Here is a 21,134-nt window from a genome sequence, read left to right on the forward strand (position 1 = left end):
GACTGGGGAAAACTGAAGAGCATCTTCCCAGTCTAAAGGATACACCTACTATTTAGTTCTAGCTGATGGCTGCTAGAACCCACCATGAAGCAAAAGTTGCCAGTCCTTCCAACTTTCCAGCACATGCCCAAAGTCTGAATTTTTGTTAAAATTTAGACTCAAATTCAAAATTAGAAAAAACAATTATACCACTGCTTCTTAAAAATCAAGGCTGCAGGCTGCCTGTAATAGTCAGACCTCTCCATTTCAAAAACCAGTGCAGGGACATGAGGCCTAAGAGGGTGAAATGCCTTAGGCCAAACAGCTCATTTGGTGACAGAACCAGGGCTAGAAGTTTGGTCTCCTGAAGAAAAGCAGGTTAGAAAAAGTTCATGTTCCATTTCCTCTCTCTGCAGTCACTTCCCTCTCTTGGAAGTAACCTCCCAAGCAAACTCAGAAAAAGTAAAAAAATGTCTGCATTTCACTCATAAGTAGTAGTGTTTGTATAATGTTTACACATTCAGAGATTTACACATTAAAAGCCAATAGGAATAGCCTTTGGTGTCTGATCAGAATTTAAATCTTAACTTCTACAACTTTCCAGGTGGGTCACCTGGGACAAATTACCTTGCTCCTCTGTGCCTCAGTCATGGGAAAAGTAAGAGTACCCTTTATAAGGGCTGTGGAGGGGATGAAATAAGAGTTCATGTAGAGTGCCTGGCTCGGTGCCAGGACCATACTAAAAACACTGCACATGATAATAATATAATATCCCAAAGATATCATAATAGCCTGCATTACCCCAGGACACAGAGCGGGGAGAGGGGAAGAGGACTAAACTGTTTCACGGTGTGTGTGTGTGGGGGGGTTATGGATAAATCCCAAGGTGGAATTCCTAATACGGTGTAAGTGGGATTTTCACGAAAACCCTATCCTTCCTCTGACTGCGATGCGAGTTCACGGTCAAATCCAGCGGTATCACCTCACGTGTGCACTTAAAAGGCACCCACTCTGGTCCCCCTCAGTGAAACTGATGGTGGAGCGAAATGAGAGTTCACGTGCTTCTGGGCTGAGAAGGGGACGGGCAGGGTTTCAGAAGAGAAAGTCGCACCCGATTGTTTCACATTCGCTCTAGGCCGAACCGCGGGGACCTGCTTCCACCCGCGAGCGTTTTCTGCGGAACACGGGAGGCCGCCGCCGAGGAAGGGGCGGAGGCAGAGGCGGAGGCGGCACCCAGGGGCCGGGGCAGAGGAGGCCGGGACCAGCGCAGTGACAGTTTATTTTCCTGCGGCGGCGGCGGCATCAGGGACGGCTGCTGCAGGCTCGGGATCGCCAGGCCTGCGCGTGGGTTTTCGAAGGAGCTCTCTGCGCTGGGCGCTGGGGAGCTACGGCAGCGAAGGGGAGGAGGAAGAGAGGAACGCACAGAAGCCAAACGAGTGAAGGTAGCAAAGCTCCATCAGTCCGCAGAGAAGCGGAGGAGGGTCGGCAGAGTGAAGGGAGCGGGCGCCTGCTCGCTGGGTGCCCTATCACCCTACTGCAGTGCCTTCTAGCAAAAGCCACCGCGGCCCGGGCTGCAGCGGCCAGACGGATGCCAAGGCCACACGGCAGGCGCGGGGACAGCCGCTGCAGTCGCCATCCCACGCGGGCTCCGGACATCAAGGGCTGCTGGTGAGTAGGCGCGCGCGCGCGCGCGCGTGTGTGTGTGTCTGTGTGTGTGTGCGCGCACCGGCACAGGCAAGTGTGCACGGCGGACGCGTGTGCCCGGTGGCCTGGCGCGCGCCGGCCCCTCTTCCGCTGGCGACGTTCTGTCCCGGGCTTGCTCCGCGGGAGGAAAATGCGCTTTGCGGCCGCTCACTTCCTTCCTGCGAGTCCTGCGGTCGGCTGCCTCAACCTGCGTTGCCTCTGTCCGCCCCCCAGCGGGCTCCGAGGGGTTAGTTTCACCTTGATGGGGAAAGCAGGAAGCCGTGGCTCCTGGGGGCAGGGTGGGACGCCCGCAGTGATCTACCTCCACGCGGGTGTTTCTGGTTTAGGCTTGGGGCGCGGCCTCGGAGATGGTGTCGGCGTTCAGAGAGACCCCCCGCATTGTCTTTGGGGGTGCGTGGTGTGGGGAGGGAAGGGGCGGCAGTTGGAAAAACAGGCGTCCTTGCAGGACCGTGTGTCATGCCTTTCTAGATGATGCTTACTGTTACGCCGTTTATGAGCCACTGTTACGCCGTTTATGAGCCACTCATAAGGCATTTTCCCTCACCTGAATAATTTATAAGCCTTAACGGAGAGCCTTTAATGAAACACACAAAGAAGTGGAATGTCACTAAAACATAATTTTCCAGAACTCTCTGAAACAAGCCACACCGCTGATAGCCAAGAGCCTAAGGTGCTGTAATTACTGAAATTTGAAAATAAATAAATAAACAATAAGTAATTCAGGAAACAGAAGCTGATCGAGAGGATTGAAGAAAATCTTAAGTGTCTGGGTGGCTTGGGGGTGGCCTTCTGGAAATCGGTGTTCGAATCTTTGAATCTTTCAAAGTAAGCTCCAGAGAGCACAGTGCTTTCCAAACATCTTGCTAATCACTGAGAATAAAATGAATTCTTAGGTTTTAAGGCATTTCTAAGTTTATAATGGATATCACCAGGATGCTGATTTATGATCTCATGATTCAAGGCCCTGTCAAGGTCAATATGGCAGATTTGTTCCAGCCGTTCAATTACACGTGAATGTTTGATTTTCTGTTTCAAGTTTCGGGGAGTAGTTTTCTATGGTTGTTTTACACAGAGTTTAAGCCACTATCTTCTATGCTTTTCCAGATCTTGTTTCAGTTGGCAGTCTTATGTTTGTGGGATGGATGCTAAATTGAACTTCAAAAAGGTACTCTGTTTTAAAATATATACGTATAAAAAATGTACTCTGTGACTCTATTATTGTAGACATTTTATAGCTACACTGTAAATATCTATGTTTCTTTTTAATACTGAGTCAATGCCTTTGGGAAGGCACTGGGAAGTAGGTACCTCTTGTTTACCGTTTGCTCCATTACATCTTCATTCAAAGGCATGAAATGTTATTAGAATCTCCCTGGAAAATGAACAGGCTGCTTGTTTTCTGTTCAAGCATGTGTACAGCAAATTGCTTTCCTCTTGGGAATCTGCTCTTGAACATACTACTTCACCTGTAATTTATGTATTAGCTGGTTCTTGGGAATTTTAAGAAGAAACGTGTTTTCTTACAGTCTTTTGTAACATAAGCACCATTTAAATCAGCAGGCAGAGAATCCAAGTCCTTTACCCATATTGTGGTCTTTAGGGCCAGTTTCTTGCATACTTTTGCTCTGTTTTATAGGACTCATTCCCATTGAAAGGCTTGGAGGGAGAAGTGGGAGCATCGTGGTCCCAAGGGTGTCCTCAGCAGAGAGATTATTTCCTGGAGAGGAGACTGTTTTGGGGATTAGCTTCTGAGAAGGACTGATAAAAAATAAAGAATTGTTAGTAATAGTTACCTCTGTTTACTTTCTGCACAAAGGTCTTAACACAGTTCGATCACATTCCTCCTTCAAGGACTCTTCCCAAGACTACTTACAGCTACAATCCAGAGAGCGAGGTTGCCTTTTATAGAGAAGCAAAACCTGGTAATTCTTGCTCAGGATCGGAGGGGTAGAAGAAATAGTAGATGCTGCCCAGAAAATGCCATGTGCCTTCAGGGAGGATACATTTACCAATTAGACACACTTATAAACCACTGGGTTTGTGATTCTGTCTAATCCTAGCATTTTTTTCTCTCCCCTGTGAAAGATTTAGGAGTAGCTTCAATTGAAACTACGGGAAATGACTCATGGTCATCCTTGAAAATGTGAGAGTCAGTTCTCTACCCCTGAGGGCTAATGGATCTCAGCTGCCCATTAAATATTTGTTAAATGAATACCAATTCTAGAATCTTCCCAACCTTACTACATCACCTCTTCTAGTACTGATTATTTTTAGCCATAACTTTATATGAATCATCAAACATTTCATTAAATTGGAGCCAATTGATATAGTCAACTAAGACCAACTTCCTCAACTGAAGGAACAATAACGATCCCGCTAAAACAAAACCAAACCAAACAAAGAAAAAACCACGGTATTGGTACTTACTGACTTGCTTATTTCAGCTATCTGAACATGTGAATTGTCCAGTTGGATGTGTTGAGTGTACATTCAGAAATCCTGAGTTGACATCGTAATGTTCAACTCAGGAATGATCTAGATGTGGCTACATCTGGATATGCCTTTTGTCAGAAATTAGTTGCATTTCTAAGCAAATTAGATGAACTTCTAGTACAATCCTTCATCTCCTCATGTTGAGTAGAAAAGCCAGTTAAACTTTTGGCAAATTGCTAAGTCTTCAAAGTTCATATTTGATTTTCTTTCTAAATTTTAAATTAAATCCACGTTATGTTTGTCCATTGATGTGGTTGGCTTACAGACATTAATTCAGACCACTGGCTACTGAGTAACTTGTATTTATTAAAAGCAGCCCCTTGATATAAACACCAGTAATTCGTATGTTTTGATTAGCTCTAGCTAGCCTTTCAAAATAAATGAGTGCATTGTATGATCTTGAATATGAAGAGTGTTATGCCTTCCGTTTTTTTTTTTTTTTAATAGCTCTGACTTAACATCCCCAGTCATTGGAGGTTTACCCTGTGATTATGATTCATGATCTAATTTCAGGATGAACGATTAGAAAGCTGACTGAAATTTGTCTGGATATTAACATTATGGTGCATATAATAATGCAGATTTTTCTCTGATATTCTTCCCTTTTTGTCCTCCAGTCAAGCTTGTTTCGTTCTGAATAAAAATCAAATGAGATCCTTAAACATTTCAAAAGGTTTTCCTGTTGGGCTGTGTCCAAAATAAATAAAATTTAAAAATTGCTTATTACTGTTGTGAAGTAACACAAACACTACTGCTATTCTCTGCATAATGAAACATGGCCATTCTTATCAAGTATTCATTTGATAAGTAGGCACCTGAGCCCTTGAACTAGAGTTAAAGGCATGTTCCTTCCATGTCTCATTAAGTCCCTTGAAAGCAAAGGGGTGGAATTTTGATTTAGATCAAGTAGCCAATTCAAGGTAGGTTCCTTGAAAGGAGTACGTAGTAATGAAAGCATCTTTTCGGAAGAGCACTTTGGCAGTTGGATGGGGAGTGAGTGGGTTAACAGAAGGAGAGAGTGGAGGTGAAATGTGATGTCAGATAATGACAGCCTGACATAAGATCCCAGAGACACTGAGATGAAGAAGGGAAAACATCAGACAGCCAGACATCAGGATTCTTTGTTTTATGTGGAAGAGGAATCGTAAACCTGGGGCACAGTGTGATCACACACGTATTCCACATCCACGGAACACCTCACCAGTTGATCACAGCATTCTTTCCTGCCGAGCCCTGGTGTAACCTCAGAATCTTGCAAACGTTTGACAAATACTTATTAATAAATACTAGTTATTAAACATGTGCTATATGCCAGGCACTGTACTCAGCCTTTACATTTGTTATCTCAAGGATGATGGAGTGGTTGGGAACATGAATTCTTTTTGCCATTTACGAGTTGTGGGTCCTTGATTAAGTTACTAACTTCTCTGAGCTTCAGTTTCTTCATCTTTCAATTGGGATATTAGTTTCTGTCTCATAAGGTTTGGGGAAGGATTAAATGAATAAATAGGTATAAATGAAAAGTACTGAGAAGTGTCTGGCACAAGGGTAACTGCTACATGTATTAGTTGTTACTATTGTTATGAATTCATAAAACAACCTTATGGAATAGGTGCCATTTTGCAGATTAAAAAATTGAGGCACAAAAAAGCCAGGTAATTCACTCGGGGCCATAGGCTGGGATAGAGTGATAGAGCTGGGCATCAAACCCAGACAATCCGACTCCGGTGTTTGCTTGCCTAACTTGTGTGTATCCCTGATCACATGCCAGGTGCTGGGGACACTGACTGGGGAGAGAAAAGTGGGGGCTTGTCCTAATGAGATCCAGGGCTCCAGTCATTTCCACTGCAGAGATTGTCATCTCCTATATAGATAGAATTAGTACCCAGATTATTGTACAAAACGTTTGCTGTTTTTCCTTGATGTTTGGGTTTTTTGTAAATGTGTATCATTAATACTTTAAGAAGGGGTCCAATTTGTGTTTTCACATATGCTTTAAAGGTAGGTTATTTTTTGTTTTTGCCTAACAGTTGACATATGCAATACGTATTATATTCATTTGTAATATCTTTCCTTGTACCTAGTGATCCTTCGCTGGAGGCAGCAGGATATGTCTTCCTAATATAATGTATAATATATACATTATATGTTTTATATATATTGTGTGATGTAATATTTAACTATATAATATATATTAGATGCATTTTATACAGTGTATGTCGTGAATACATAATATACTGTATACATTATATATAAGGTATGTATTATAAAATATATACATTATACTACATATTATATGTAATATAATATATACTGTATAACACATATTAGGGAGACATTTATGTTAGATGTAAAGAATCACTGGAGAAGAGAGATGTTACGAATAATTATGTGTACATTATATTATTGGAAAGGTATCAGTATCCTGAAAAACTTCTATGCCATCCACCTTTGTCCACACTCTCAGAGTCTTATATATCTCCCATTCAGAAGCCATGGTGAAGTTATGATGACATTTCATAACCATTTTTATTCAGAATATTTTATAGAGTAAAAGCAGAGTAAATTTTAGCTGTTCTTTGACTTGACATAATTACGTGTAATTATAAAAGGCCAGACGTTTTTATCATTGGACCTGCCATTAACATTATATTATACTTCGACTATACCTCAATTAAAAAAGAAAAAAAAAGAGAGGCCAGATTTTAATTATAGGTGGGAAGACTGCTGTAGCAACAAAGAATCAAAAATTCTGCATTCCTCCAGAACTTCTTTAGCAAGGAGTATGTCATCACTGATTTCAATATTTTAACATTACATTAGTCCTTATAATTCTTTATTCTCATAAATAAATTTCAGAAATCTGTAACTAGTATTGTTTTTTTCTAAGGAGGCAAAAACTTTTCTTGGTCTTGTGTAAAGTTCACAGATACTATTTAGTTGAGGAAAATTTTTTAAATCTCATTTTTAAAAATACAGTCTGCATTGTTGATTTTACCCTTTTCTGCAAATTACATAATTATTTAACTAAAGTCCAGTTTCTTTTAAAGGAACTATTTTAAAATTTTGTGAGTTTAAACTTGATTAAGTTTGAGTTTTGGTGAATTTCGTCTTTTGTTTTTAAACTTTTGCTATACTTAGGTTTCAGTGCTTTCACCGTAAATGAACCAAAGATTCAGCCCAGCCTCATACAAGAGATAGCTGTTCAGGGACTCATCACAAATTATTCATTTTGATTGCTTGACTTGATTTGACCCTGGTTTATTGGAAACAGGAGGCCAGTGATGACTCATTTTTAACCCCTCCAGTCCCCAGTTAACGCTGCCTGCCTGTTTTGCCTTTGCAGGTACTGGGGGAAACTCCACTGTGGGTCTTTTTTGGGAGTGTTACTTCAAACTTGAGTGGCTAGGACAGTAATCAACTGTGCACCTTTTCATTAAAGGCATAAAGAAAACTGCAGTCAGTAATGGTGATCAAGTTTAAATTCAGCTCATCTAAGGACTGTATAATTTTATTTAACCTATTGCTGGAGCCCTGTCTTTTAACACCGGAAGTATGCATTTCAACCACTGAGAAGAAATATGGAGAGGCCTTTTTGCCTGTGGGTTCATGCTTCAATCTTCTGATAGATTGACTTCGGTTCCTTTTCCAATCTGTTTTGTCCTTGAGAGGTTGGTTTATAAACTGTTCCACAGGATAAATTTTCTTTAACAAGAGGAACAATTGGAAGTGGTAGATGGAATGAGATTAGAAAAGAGAAGTCTGGAATAAATCCTTCATACGTTCCTGTTTTTGTAAAAATGGGGCAGAGAAACTGCTTACTGAATCAATGTAGTACTTTAAGGAAAAAAAAAAAGATGAAAATCACTTACAATCATTGGTGGGTGTGGAACTTTTTTTTGTCCAAGTATTGAAAAGTTCAAGAAATTCAAATGTGGCTTTTGAAAGAAATGTAAATGACCATCACACTCTTATGGCATCAAGGTTCTTTGTCTTTTGTCAAGTGTAATATTATTGAAAGACTTAGAAAGGTAACTAGGGCAGTGCATCTCAAACTAGTCTCAAAAAACCAGAATCACTTCCGTGCCACCCCCGTAGGTTGTTATTCAGTAAGTTTGGGCGGGGCCTGGGAGCCTTCTTTTAACAGCCTTTTCAGAGGATTCTGATGCAGGTGGTCAATAAACCATACTTAGAGAAAAACCTATTTAGGAGCTAAATCTAATTTTATATGCAAATCTGTGCTTCTGTTTTTAAGCTTGATGCATTTATTCCTCTGATTTTCATATACATTTTTATGGAATAACATAGCCATCAAGGCTGCCTTGGAGTTTTTATAATGGCACCCAACACTGTGTTTAATTTTCTTATTAATACCTGTTTTCAGGTGGAAGAAATCAGAAAACCACAGAGTTGGCAGGAAAGAATGTTGCACCTCCTTCTGAATGACAGATGTTGGGATAGGGCAGAGAGGGTTTGATCAAAAAGAAAAGTAGGGCAAGACTTCTATATTGGGAAGCAGTGGAAAGCAAAGTCTAATAGTGCACAGCACTGAGGGCCAGCAAGGGTGTTTAGACCTCTTCGGGTAGACACTAGGTTATCAGTTGCTTTTTTGAGCAGGGGACTAACCTGATGCAAACAAACCTTACTCTTGTGCTAGGGACACATGGTACGTGGTCCAGAAGAGAGGATTAAGGAAAGGCAGAAGGGAGCAGGGTGAGCACTTGGGGCTTTGAATTTGGCAGGACTGACTGAAGGGTTCATGCAGCAGTGTTCTCCCGTGCTGTTTTCCTGAAGGTCTATAGCCAATAAACTGCTCTCCAGCAGCTGCATGTTATGGTGTGACACCAAGGCTGCCCAGTCATCAGGCCAGATAGCCTCTCTGGGTTTAGAAAGCCCTTGAATAACTGTTTCAACTACCAGTTGTGAGGCAAGGGTCTCACGTTAGACAAGGGAAACAGACTCAGGGAGTAATTGATCAAAATCCACACATCTAGAAACTGGCAGGGCTAGGCTTCAAATCTGGAGCTACCTACTGAGAATTTATAGGCTTTAAAAACAGTATAATTTGTCATAATGAAGTGATACATACTTGTAACAAATTGTACTGAAATGAATAAGTTAAATATGAAGTCCTTCATGATTTCATCCTTGAGAGAACAGCTGAGAAAAATCCAGTGCATGTTGTTCAGATACCTTTCTTGCAAATGCCAACATACATTAAATACATATGTGGGAGTCATACGTTATATGCTATTTTACAACTTGCTTTTTTTTCACTTAATGCTGTAACGCGGACAACTTCCTGGTTCAGCACGTATAGATGTAAGTCTTTTCTAATGGCTTCATTTCCTGTACAGATTCTTTATTTCAAATAACCTCCTTTTGATGGCTGTGTATTTTAATTTCCAAAATTGTAATATTTTTAAGCCGTGCTACAGTGGGGGCAAGTGTGTGTGTGAGTGTGTGTGTGTGTGTGTATTAGTGTATTATTTGGGCAGGACAGTCTATGGGGGAAACTTAGAATTGCTTGGTCAACAGGAATGCGTATTATTTTTTTTAATTGCCAATTTCTCTTCCAGTCTTCATCAATATTAAGTATGACCAATCATGTAAATTTTATCAATCAAATAAGTGGAAATACCATTTCAAATCCATAGTTTCTTAATTACTAGTGAAATTAATATTTTTCACGTGCTGCTTAGCCATTTATATTTCTCTCATGACGTGTTCATTCCATTTGCCGATTTTTATTCAACTTTGTATCTCTTTATTACTGTTCTGCAAATATGCCCTATAGTTTAGACATAATCAATATTATATATGTTGCATATGATGCAAACTTTTTTCCTTTTGTTGTCATTTTACTTGTTGAAGGGATTGTTAAGGTACTGATTGAACATTTTTAAAATATTTAATTTTAAAATAATTTCAGAATTCCAGAAAATTGCAAAAATAGTACACAGAATTTCTGTATATCCTTTTTACCCATTTCCCCAAATATTAACAGTTAATATAATCACGGTAGTTATCAAAATCAGGATACTAACATTGTTACAATACTATATTGTCTCATCTACAGATCTTATTCACATTTCACCAGTGTCCTTCTTCTGGTCCAGGATCCCATACAGGATCACACATGGCATTTTTTGTCATGTGTCCTGAGTCCCTTTTGATCTGAAACATTCCTTCAGTCTTTCTGTCTTTCATCATCTTGACACTTTTTAAGAACACTGGCCAGATTTTTTTGTAGAAAATCCCTCAGTTTGGGTTTGTATGGTTATTTCTTCATGAGTATATGACCAAGAGTGTGACTTAGTTTGGAAGTGGTCAAAAATATCTGCCTGAGGAAGAGAAGCTTAAACTAACACTGGGAAGATACAGAGGAAGTAGAAGTGTGAAATGAGGGTGAATAGAAGGCTGGTGGGTTGGCAGCTGGATCAGACCCAGCTTTGTGGGACCTATTAAAGATGCATGATATTGACAGTGATGGAAAGCTATTAAAGGGTTTTAAGTGAAGAAATGACAACATCTGAATAGCATACCTGTTGTATATAGAATTAAACAAAGGGGAGCATGATGGAAACAAATAGACCAATTAGAAGGCTATTCGAGCGATGCAGACAGAGTAAAGGGTGACACAGATTGGGTACTGTAAGGAAAGATGGTGAGAAAATGCAGATTTGAGAGATATCTTGGAGGGTGACTCAGCAACTATAAGTGGTAGAATGGATGTGGAGTTGAGGGAGGGAGAAGATGCATGGTGACTGTTTCCAAGTTTTGCCAGGTTGTGTGTAATTGGGTGTTGATGCAATTCACTGAGATACAGGAGAAGTTTTCTCTGTTGAAGTCAGAAGCATCACCATCTCCACTTCCCTTAGATGCCAACATTTGCAGTATCTTTGCCTACTTACGCTCCTATATCCCTGTCTGTCCACTTAACTTCCAGGTTCTATGTTTTTTTTCCCCTCAGAATCGCTCCCAATTGCTATTTATCCTTCTACATTCTTTTTACCACTTTCAGTCCAGTCCTGGGGTATCTCAAACACAGTTGCATGCTTGCCTCCTCTCTGAATTGCCGATATCTCTTCTCTATGCAAGTTTATCCATCACTCCCAGACTTTTATTTTTCAGCTTCATTGAGGTACAATTAACAGAGACTACTTCAATTTAATAAATATGTACTTAGTTCCTAGTTTGGGCAGATCACCTTATTGAGCAGAGTTGAGAATTAAATAAGAAGCTAAGCAAAACTGAAGAGATTCAGGATCTTTTTGCCTAATGATAAAAAGAATCTGTATCCTTGTCATACTACTTACATAAAAATAAATTCCACACAGATCAACGTTATTTATTCAAAAATAACTAACCATAAAATTACTAGGAGAAAAGATTGGTAGACATATTTAAAAAAAATTTTTATCATCAGTCAGTTTGAAGACCTTTTAAAGAATGATGAAAAATCCAGATATCATAAAAGAAAAAAATAGATCCATTTGACAGCCTAAAATTTTAAAATTTTGTACAAAAAATTAAACAACCTTCAACAAAAACTCCAGCTAAACTAATAAATATAGAAAGAAGGATAGAAATAGAAAATTCACCATTTTCAAACACCACAGTAATAATCACTTCAGAAAAGAATAATCTTTGGATGCTAAAATGAATGGGCAAAAGTATACTTGCATATTGGGAAAGTAATTCCCTATAAGACACTTTGTAATTACAAAAGGAAAAATAGTATCTTTACAGGGGAGAAACATGGCAGACATAACTTAGGTGATCAGAGTAAACATCGCTGATAACAGGGCAAATCAGTGTCTCCTGATGTACTGAGAAGGACACACCACCACTTCTGAGATATTTTTGCCAAAAAATGCATAACCACCTCTGTAGTATTTCGTATTTGTAGCACTTACCGCAGTTTTAATGATATATTTGTGCAGTTAGTTGTTTAGTATCTTAGTACCTCTGTGCTCAACCTCCTGCCTCTAGCAGAAGGTAAATTTCAAAAGATCAATATCCTCTGTGTCTTTGCTCACTAGTTCCTGGCAGGAAGTAGGAGCTTCATAAATAATGTTGAATAAATGAATGAATGAATGAATTTACTTGGAGCTGATACTTGTGGGAAAGATATACAGTAGTTATTAGCCTTGGAACTACTGAGTGAGAAATCACAGTCTGATACCCTGGTGAAAGTGGATGGAGTATAGACACAGTGCTCAGATTAAGCCTTAAATGAAGCCTTGAAAGAAATGTGTCCCATGGAATAAAAGTATGTTAAAAGACAGAAAATTAATAGGTAAGATGCAAGGTGAGGGAAGTGGGAGGAAAAAGGAAATGCCTCTACTTCATTTAGAGCAAAGCAGGAGTTTGTTCGAAAGTACGTACTGTTCAGCTGATCAAGGCAGGTATTTAGGGGGTTATTTGTAACTGTCTTAGAGCAGTTTTATCTGATGCAGTGAGTCTCAAGTTTCAATGTGCATAAAGATCTCCTAGGCTGCTTGATAAAAATAGAGCTCTGTGGGGCACCCTTGGCAGAAATTCTGACTTGATGGGGCATAGAAATCTGTTTCTTATTAACAACCACCCTCCTCCTCCACTGAGTAATTATGGTGCAGGTGGCCCAGGAACCACACTCAGAGGAAACTTTACATCAGAGTAGAGGGGTATAAGCTGCAGTGAAGGAAAATAAGAAGGAAGTGAGTGGGGCGAACAAAGAGAAACAGTGGATGGCCACTTGCTAACGACTTTGGCAGTATAGGGAGGGGGCTCTTTAAACATTTAAAAGTAACCTGCCAGGGAAAGTTATGAAGGGACACAGCCTGTTTTGGTTTTGTCCACCTCGTTGAAGAGATTGTCTAGTTCAAAACCAAAAATGTGACTGCAGCTGTCTATTGAAATATGTTGAACAGTTAGAATATTTCCTTTGGTTGAGGAACATGGAGAAGCAGCGTATGAGAGGTATTCTGGGACAGCTTTTGCTTTTGAAAGTAGTGCTGGGGCTACCCTGGTGGCGCAGTGGTTGACAGTCCGCCTGCCGATGCAGGGGACACGGGTTCGTGCCCCGGTCCGGCAAGATCCCACATGCCGCGGAGCGGCTGGGCCCGCGAGCCATGGCCGCTGAGCCTGTGCGTCCGGAGCCTGTGCTCCGCAGCGGGAGAGGCCACAACAGTGAGAGGCCCGCGTAACGCAAAAAAAAAAAAAAAAAAAAAAAAAAAGAAAGAAAGTAGTGCTGGACTAAATTCATGCCTTTCAAGCACTGCCCTTAGGAAATTTATGAAAATTAAATAAAATTGATTAATAATGCCCAAGGACTGACCTCATCTCTGGGCTTCAGGCATCTGGCAGGCAAGAAGATGATGTTATTTAAAAAATGTATTTCTGACTCATTATGCTTCATTGAATTAGATAACTTGTGGATAGTATTTTCTTTTCTTTTTTAACATCTTTATTGGAGTATAATTGCTTTACAGTGGTGTGTTAGTTTCTGCTTTATAACAAAGTGAATCAGCTATACATATACATATATCCCCACATCCCCTCCCTCTTGAGTCTCCCTCCCACCCTCCCTATCCCACCCCTCTAGGTGGTCACAAAGCCCCGAGCTGATCTCCCTGTGCTATGCAGCTGCTTCCCACTAGCTATCTGTTTTACATTTGGTAGTATATATATGTCCATGTCACTCTCTCACTTCGTCCCATCTTACCCTTACCCCTCCCCATGTTCTAAAGTCCATTCTCTACCTCTGCATCTTTATTCCTGTCCTACCCCTGGGTTCTTCAGAACCTTTTTTTTTTTAGATTCCGTATATATGTGTTAGCATACGGTATTTGTTTTTCTCTTTCTGACTTACTTCACTCTGTATGACAGACTGTAGGTCCATCCACCTCACTACAAATAACTCAATTTCATTTTTCTTTATGGCTGAGTAATATTCCATTGTATATATGTGCCACATCTTCTTTATCTATTCATCTGTCGATGGACAATTAGGTTGCTTCCATGTCCTGGCTATTGTAAATAGTGCTGCAATGAACACTGTGATACATGACTCTTTTTGAATTATGGTTTTCTCAGGGTATATGCCCAGTAGTGGGATTGCTGGGTCATATGGTAGTTCTATTTTTAGTTTTTTAAGGAACCTCCATACTGTTCTCCATAGTGGCTGTATCAATTTACATTCCCACCAACAGTGCAAGTGTGTTACCTTAGATAGTATTTTCTTAAAAGCAAATTGCAATAAAAAGGGAAGTATGTTCAAGTGGATGTTAGAGTTTAGTGGCTTATTGGTGGCTTATCTTTAGAATGCATAATTTCCATGAAATTTTAGTATTTCAACAGCAAGATAACACAATTAAGCTCATATGAATCTATCTTGGCAAATTAACTGAATTTCTCCCCAACACTTCAAATTCATTTTCCAAATGTTTTATGAATTTTTAATTGTTTTATGAAGCTATTAATTGAATCACCTCATTTAAAAAGTACAACAGAATCATAAATTAGTATACTTGTGAGCATATGAAATGCCTTTTGAATACCAGAATTTATTTTATTTTTTTATTGAAGTATAGTTGATTTACAATATTGTGTCAGTTTCAGATGTACAGCAAACTGATTCAGTTATACATATATATATATTTTTTCCAATTCTTTTCCATTATAGGTTATTACAAGACATTGGCTATAGTTCCCTGTGCTATACAGTAAATACATGTTGTTTAGCTATTTTATATATAGTAGCATATATCTGGTAATCCCATACTCCTAATTTATCCCTCTCCCCCGTTCCCCTTTCAGTAACCATAACTTTGTTTTCTATGTCTGTGAGTCTGTTTCTGTTTTTTTTTTTTTTGTGGTACGCGGGCCTCTCACTGCTGTGGCCTTTCCCGTTGCGGAGCACAGGCTCAGTGGCCATGGCTCACGGGCCCAGCCGCTCCTCGGCATGTGGGATCTTCCCGGACTGGGACACGAACCAGTGTCCCCTGCATTGGCAGGCGGACTCTCAACCACTGCGCCACCAGGGAAGCCCTGTTTCTGTTTTATAAATAAGTTCATTTGTTTTATGTTTTAGATTCCACATAAGTGATATATGTTATTTGTCTTTGGCTTACTTCACTCAGTATGATAATCTCTAGGTCCATCCATGTAGCTACAGAGACATTTATTTCATTCTTTTTTATGGCCAAGTAATTTGAGTACCACAATTTAGAAGTTACATTAAAAACCAGCACATATTTTGAATTAAACTGTGTCTTGGTCGAATAATTATGCATTTGAATTTCTTCACTACATATTCCAGGTGGTCAGTCCACAGACATCGCATCACTCTACCTAAGAAGCAAGTGGAGGGAATGGATGCCCTTTTATTTCTTTGGCCGGAAGACTATGAAACAGATATAATGCTGAACTGAAGTCTCATTTCTGCAATAAATCCTATCACTCTTGTCCTAAGTCCAAGAATTTGACCTTCCCCTGATTTCACCATCAGCTATTAAATATTAATTGCAAGTATCGCTGTGTGACTACGAGTATGAACTCTGGGATATTACACACCTAATTTTGAGTCCTTGCTCCACCACTTACTTAAGTTGCTTGTCTAGTCTAGGCTCAAGTTTCCTCCCCTGAAAAATGGAGATAATGGTCATTATCATTTGCTGAGTGCTTCCTGACACCAAGCAGCTCGCTGTTGGTTTCACAAACATTTTCTCACTTCACCTTCTCAACAGGTCTTTCCTTAGTTACTGTTATCAACCCCACTTTGCAGTCTGGGTAGTTGTGATTCTGCAGTTATTGCTTGGAGTCAGGCTTTGAACCCATGTGGTCTGACCCTGGAGGCTGCATGTCTAATCTCTAGGCTCAACTGCTTCCTATTTGATAAGGCAGTTGTGGGGGCTGAGAATGGAGGTCAATGCATTACTTCAGATAACCAGGGAAGGAAAGCTTTTGGCTAGTATATAATTAGTAACCCATTACTATAATATGATATTATATTATCATAATAATATAATTATTATTACGATAGCTCTTTTGCTGAATTAAAGGTGATATACATAGTCCTACCTCACCTGCCCAGAACTCAACTTGCTCTTATGTAGAAGACAGTAGAGGAAAGAAAAGGTAAGAAAAATGATTTTTGAGCAGCCAAATTAGAAATCAGGTAGCAGTCACTGTAATCAGCATATAGTTTATTCACAGGAGATCCTTTCAGACCCATGTCCAGTTAAACTTTAATTTTACAAATAAATTTAAATTATTTTATCAGTAATCAAGATAGACTAAAAGGAGAGAAAGACTGAAGTCAGAGAAGTTTAGTAAAGAAGTTGTTTTTTAAGTGATTTTCTAGATGAAAGCAAATTAGAACTGGAGGGAAGCATTGCTGTTGGCAGGTACATTGAAATAAAACTGTGAATCATGAAGGAAGAGTTAAATAATATTTATATTTTAATCAAAGAAGAATGTAATATTATAGAAATATTTCCTTCAAAAATTGTTAAATCTCACAAACTTCTTCCCCTTCTTCTTCTTAATATTTATTAGTATTAGTATTCAGAATTACCACTTTCACCATTGGATTCACATAGGTAAACATTTCCTTACGTTGCCAGAGGAATCCTGTATCAATTAGGCAGCAGATTACAGAATCCTAAATGCCTTAAACAATGGTACTTATGTCTTACATAATAACAGTTCAGAGGAGAATGGTTTCAAGGTAAGCTCAGCAGCTCAACAGTGTCTGCAAGGAGCCAGGCTCCCTCTACCCTCCACCTCTGCCATCCAGCTGGGTCTTAGGCTTGACCCGTCTGGGTTGCAAGACGGCTGCTGCATTTCAAGTCTTACATGAAGACACATGTCCAGCTGATGAAAAGGCACATATTCTCCAGACTATCTCTTTGTGTTAGAGATGAAAGTATCTCAGAGTCCTCCCAATAGATTTCTCCCTTCTGGTCCCATTGTCCAAGATTTGGTCACTTGCCAACTAGTCAAGTCCTGAGTGCCAGGGAGTCTGGAAAAGTGAATATCTCTAGTGAGGCTGGGCCCTGCTGGCAGGAAGAAGCGGGGGTGGGGAGAGTGGGCGGCTGTTGGATAGACAACTGACAGCGACTGTCAAAGACTAATTGCAGTGAAGCAAGTAGTTAAACATTAGTCATCTCTGCTATGTATAATAGAAGCCTACGTCATCTTACTTTTCTAACCATTTGATGTGAAAAGGGACTGATTTTCTTTGAGTTTTCTACTGCATGCCAGGAACCGTAATAGAATTTGTGTGTGTGTGTTTTAATGATCTTTATTTAATTTGGTCATGCTGCGTGGCATGCGGGATCTTAGTTCCCCAACTGGGGATGGAAGTGGACGCCCCCTGCAGTGGAAGCGTAGAGTCCTAACCACTGGACCGCCACGAAATTCTCTTTTTTGTGTTTTTTTTTTTAACCTCATGTAAGCTTCCACTGAGTTCTTCTGGAAGGGTGTTATTTCCCCCCATTTAATAGATGAAGATAAAGTACACAAAAGGGTTAAATAAGACACCATAGCACTCCCACCTCACAAGTGGTAGAAGCTGGTTTCTCCTACACATATACAGCCCCAAACCCTGAGCTGCTGGGTTAAGGGTGCCCAACCATCTCACCTGGTGTCAGAATAAAAATTGTACTGCACTATGAGAAATAATTCTTTTCTGGCCCAAAGTGCAACTTGATTGCCCTCAGGGTAGCCTAGACTTACCTAAAAGTAATTTAAAACATATATTGGGGGCTTCCCTGGTGGCGCAGTGGTTGAGAGTCTGCCTGCCGATGCAGGGGACACGGGTTCGTGCCCCGGTCTGGGAAGATCCCACATGCCGCAGAGTGGCTGGGCCCATGAGCCATGGCCGCTGAGCCTGCGCGTCCGGAGCCTGTGCTCCACAACGGGAGAGGCCACAACAGTGAGAGGCCCACGTATTGCAAAAAAAAAACAACAAATACAAAACCTATATTGGGCATGGTGTTTTATTTAATAATCTTTCCTGTAGCAACTGCATTCTTGCTGATTGATCTAATCTTAACCACACTGCTGAGGTATGTTTAACTTGGGATATCCTTCTAGGAATAAGAGACAAATGCCTGATACCTAGCAGGTACTCACATGTAGTACTTACAAGTATATAAAAAAGACAATAAAAGCTATTTCTAATATTCGGATCAAGTTTCATATTTATCAATATTTTAGTACAAATAATGTTATCATCTGGGTCACAGCAGACGATAATTTCTGATTTACAAATATTGTATAAAAATAATCTCTTGAGTATAAAAAAATAATCTTTGGTTTTAACATCTGAATCCTTCCAAATGAAAAGCAAGGATGGGCTTAGGTCATTTTTTTTTTCCTGAAGCAGGTCCCAATCTGTAAGCCTCCTGTGACTCAGGAGATACTCCTTTCTGCCTCTGTCATTTAAAGTGTGGGAGTGACCCTTTAACCTCCTTCTATCTAAATCAGATTAGGTCACTGCAGCCCACAGTCTAGGTTATGATCATTTGCTTTATCTCCAACTAAGTAAATTGCACCATGTTCTTCCAGGAAAACCTGAACTCTAACCCAGTGGGGAGAAGAAAGGCTGCTTTTGGCCAATTAGAAATGAGACTACAGCGTGTGGCATGAGGTGTTCTGGCCTCTCTCATCTGCCGCCCCTGCTTATACAGTTCCCTACAGCACTCAGCCTGAAAGGAGTACCAGTGAGAAAACGACACGTTTGGGCGATGGTCTCACTGGCTGTCCTGTGTGCCCGGTCTCTCAGGAGACTCTTTCCTGCCTGGTTAGTGTTTTGTATTCTGGAAAATCTGACTCTGTGTATGCAAGTAAGTCAGAATTCTGAGCTTAGCACCCCTGCCCCCCCCAAAAAAAGTATTTAAGAAAAAAAAAGAAAGAGAAGGGAAATTAAGGGAATTAATAATTTAGGCTAAAAAGGTCACAAAAGAAACACTGTGTTAACAGATTAGATATTGTTCTTGGCATTACTTGCTGCTGGTTTTAAAGGGCAGAATCGTAGAGCTGCTTCCATATTTCCTTGGGGGCAGTTGAGGCATAGAGACATCCAGGCTATGTATCAACTAAAAATTTATATTTTTATATTAGAAAAAGAGAACGGGTATTGCAGATTATATAGCAGTCTGCCACATTTGCTCTTGTGGGTCTTGGGTTCTGTGAGGTAAGGTATCTCTTATTGTGCCCTCAGTTTTCTAATTATTTTAGTGAGACCTTAGTAGTACAAATGGAAGGTGATACTTGACCATTATTTTTTCATCTTTTAGATTCTCATGGCCCACTGTATTTCTGGTTAGATTGAAGTAGCATGGCGAGGTTTTGTTTTGTTTGTTTGCGTAGTTGATCTAGAGCAGCGGGTTTTCAAATTTTTTGGTCATGAGACCACTTTACACTCTTAAAAATTACTAAGGGCACTAAAAAGCTTTGTTTCTGTGGGTTATATCTATTTATATTTATCATATTAAAAATTGTAGCAGACATTTACAAGAAGATACAAGTGAGCATAGCCATTAACTTGTACCCTATGGAACTCTCCACTATACAGATGGATGGTAAAAAAAGCAAATAATGTTTTAGTAATATTACAAAAATAATATTGACCTTGCAGACCCCTTGGGGATGCTGTATCACACTTTGACATCTACTGGTCTTGAGAACATAACCTGTTTATGCTGACATTGGTAATTGTTTATATTGCAGGGGATAAGTGCTAGGACTGCAGATTGAAAAATAAAGGAATTAAGGCAGGACCACTGCCACTGAGTAGTTAATGGTCCAAAAAGAAGCAGTTAACTGACCAATGTATAAATTTCTTTCTTATTAGATTTCAGGGGAGTTGGTTTCTGTTTCTGAATTATAGATAAATTTGTGTGTGGGAGTTAATAGAGTTAAAGAGAGATTTAACTATTGGTTTTCATCTATAGGAATTTAATAAATTCTGGTGTTCAAGATATGTTGAATTAAGCATTTTGTATGTCTAGAAGCTCATTGCGGAAAAGTTTGGTTTTTCTGTGCACTTACCATTGTTTTTGGCCGCCCAGCCCTGAATCTACCTTTTCTCACCTGGCACATCCCACTTTGCCTCGTATGGAAGTGTGAAGTGCTAGATATTTGCGTTTTTAACCACCTTTGCAGCCTGGCTGCAGGCGTGTGACCTAGGTTCTGCCAGTCAGGCACCTCCATCTCATATTTTGAAATAGAAACTAGTGACATGAAAAAATATGTGGCATCTCCACAGGTGGTTTCCCAGACAGCAGCTGGTGTCGGTGATGGAAGCCACTGGCTCCCCCGCCCATCAGTGACAGGCAGCAGACCAGTGCTGCTGTGTGATTTGGGGTCATGTTGCTGGGTATGTAGCCTCCAGGCCCAATTTCTCTGGCCTTCTTGGAAATTTGTGACCTTTCCATTATCATTCTGTGGATTCAAGAGTCGGTGCCTTTGCTTGCAACTAAGAATCCTGCTTGATACCTTCTCAGATGCAGTGTCTCTCAAAGCGTTGTTTGGAAGTCTCATGTATGAAAATCACCTGCACCACATCCTAACAATGCTATTGGTGGGCTTAAAACTAGGGGATCCAAAATCCTTTTGAGTTCCAGGAATCTGCGTTTTAAACAATTCTCAGGGTTATATGATTTTAGAAGTGCTGTGCTAATGTTTCCAACTTTTTAAATTATTTGTGCCCTGTTTAAGGATCTGAGTAACCCCTAAAAGAATTCATTCTCCTAATCAATGAGTAACTAGTATCTCCTTGTCCTATTCTCTCCCCACCCAGCCTCAAATTCTCCATAAGCCTCTTTGTTCTGTCTCCTTAACTCTTTTAACGTCTTTTTTTTTTTCCGTTTTATTCTCACCAAGAAGTGGTAATTCCCCCAAAGGGATTGCCTACATTCAGTGGTCCCAGGATTAATTTGGATTTTAAAACTACACTGTGACTG

The 21,134-nt window shown here is 40.0% G+C and overlaps 1 protein-coding gene across 12 annotated transcripts in view; it reads left to right on the forward strand.

Annotated features, from left to right (window-relative positions):
- The first annotated feature begins 1,120 nt into the window (after positions 1-1,120).
- The window catches only part of STAMBPL1 (STAM binding protein like 1), a 47,883-nt gene continuing 27,869 nt past the window's right edge, over positions 1,121-21,134 (forward strand). For 7 of the 12 annotated variants that reach the window (XR_009536128.1, XR_009536129.1, XR_009536130.1 and 4 more), the window contains exons 1-2: positions 1,763-1,909; positions 2,788-2,848. The gene's annotated coding sequence lies outside the window, so the exon portion shown is untranslated. Of the gene's footprint in view, positions 1,648-1,762; positions 1,910-2,787; positions 2,849-18,897; positions 18,971-21,134 lie in introns of those variants that run through there. The other 5 variants (XM_060126484.1, XM_060126477.1, XM_060126479.1 and 2 more) reach the window with 4 other exon arrangements.

The sequence above is a fragment of the Lagenorhynchus albirostris genome, chromosome 16 (genome assembly GCF_949774975.1).
Source record: "Lagenorhynchus albirostris chromosome 16, mLagAlb1.1, whole genome shotgun sequence".
NCBI classification, from domain to species: domain Eukaryota; kingdom Metazoa; phylum Chordata; class Mammalia; order Artiodactyla; family Delphinidae; genus Lagenorhynchus; species Lagenorhynchus albirostris.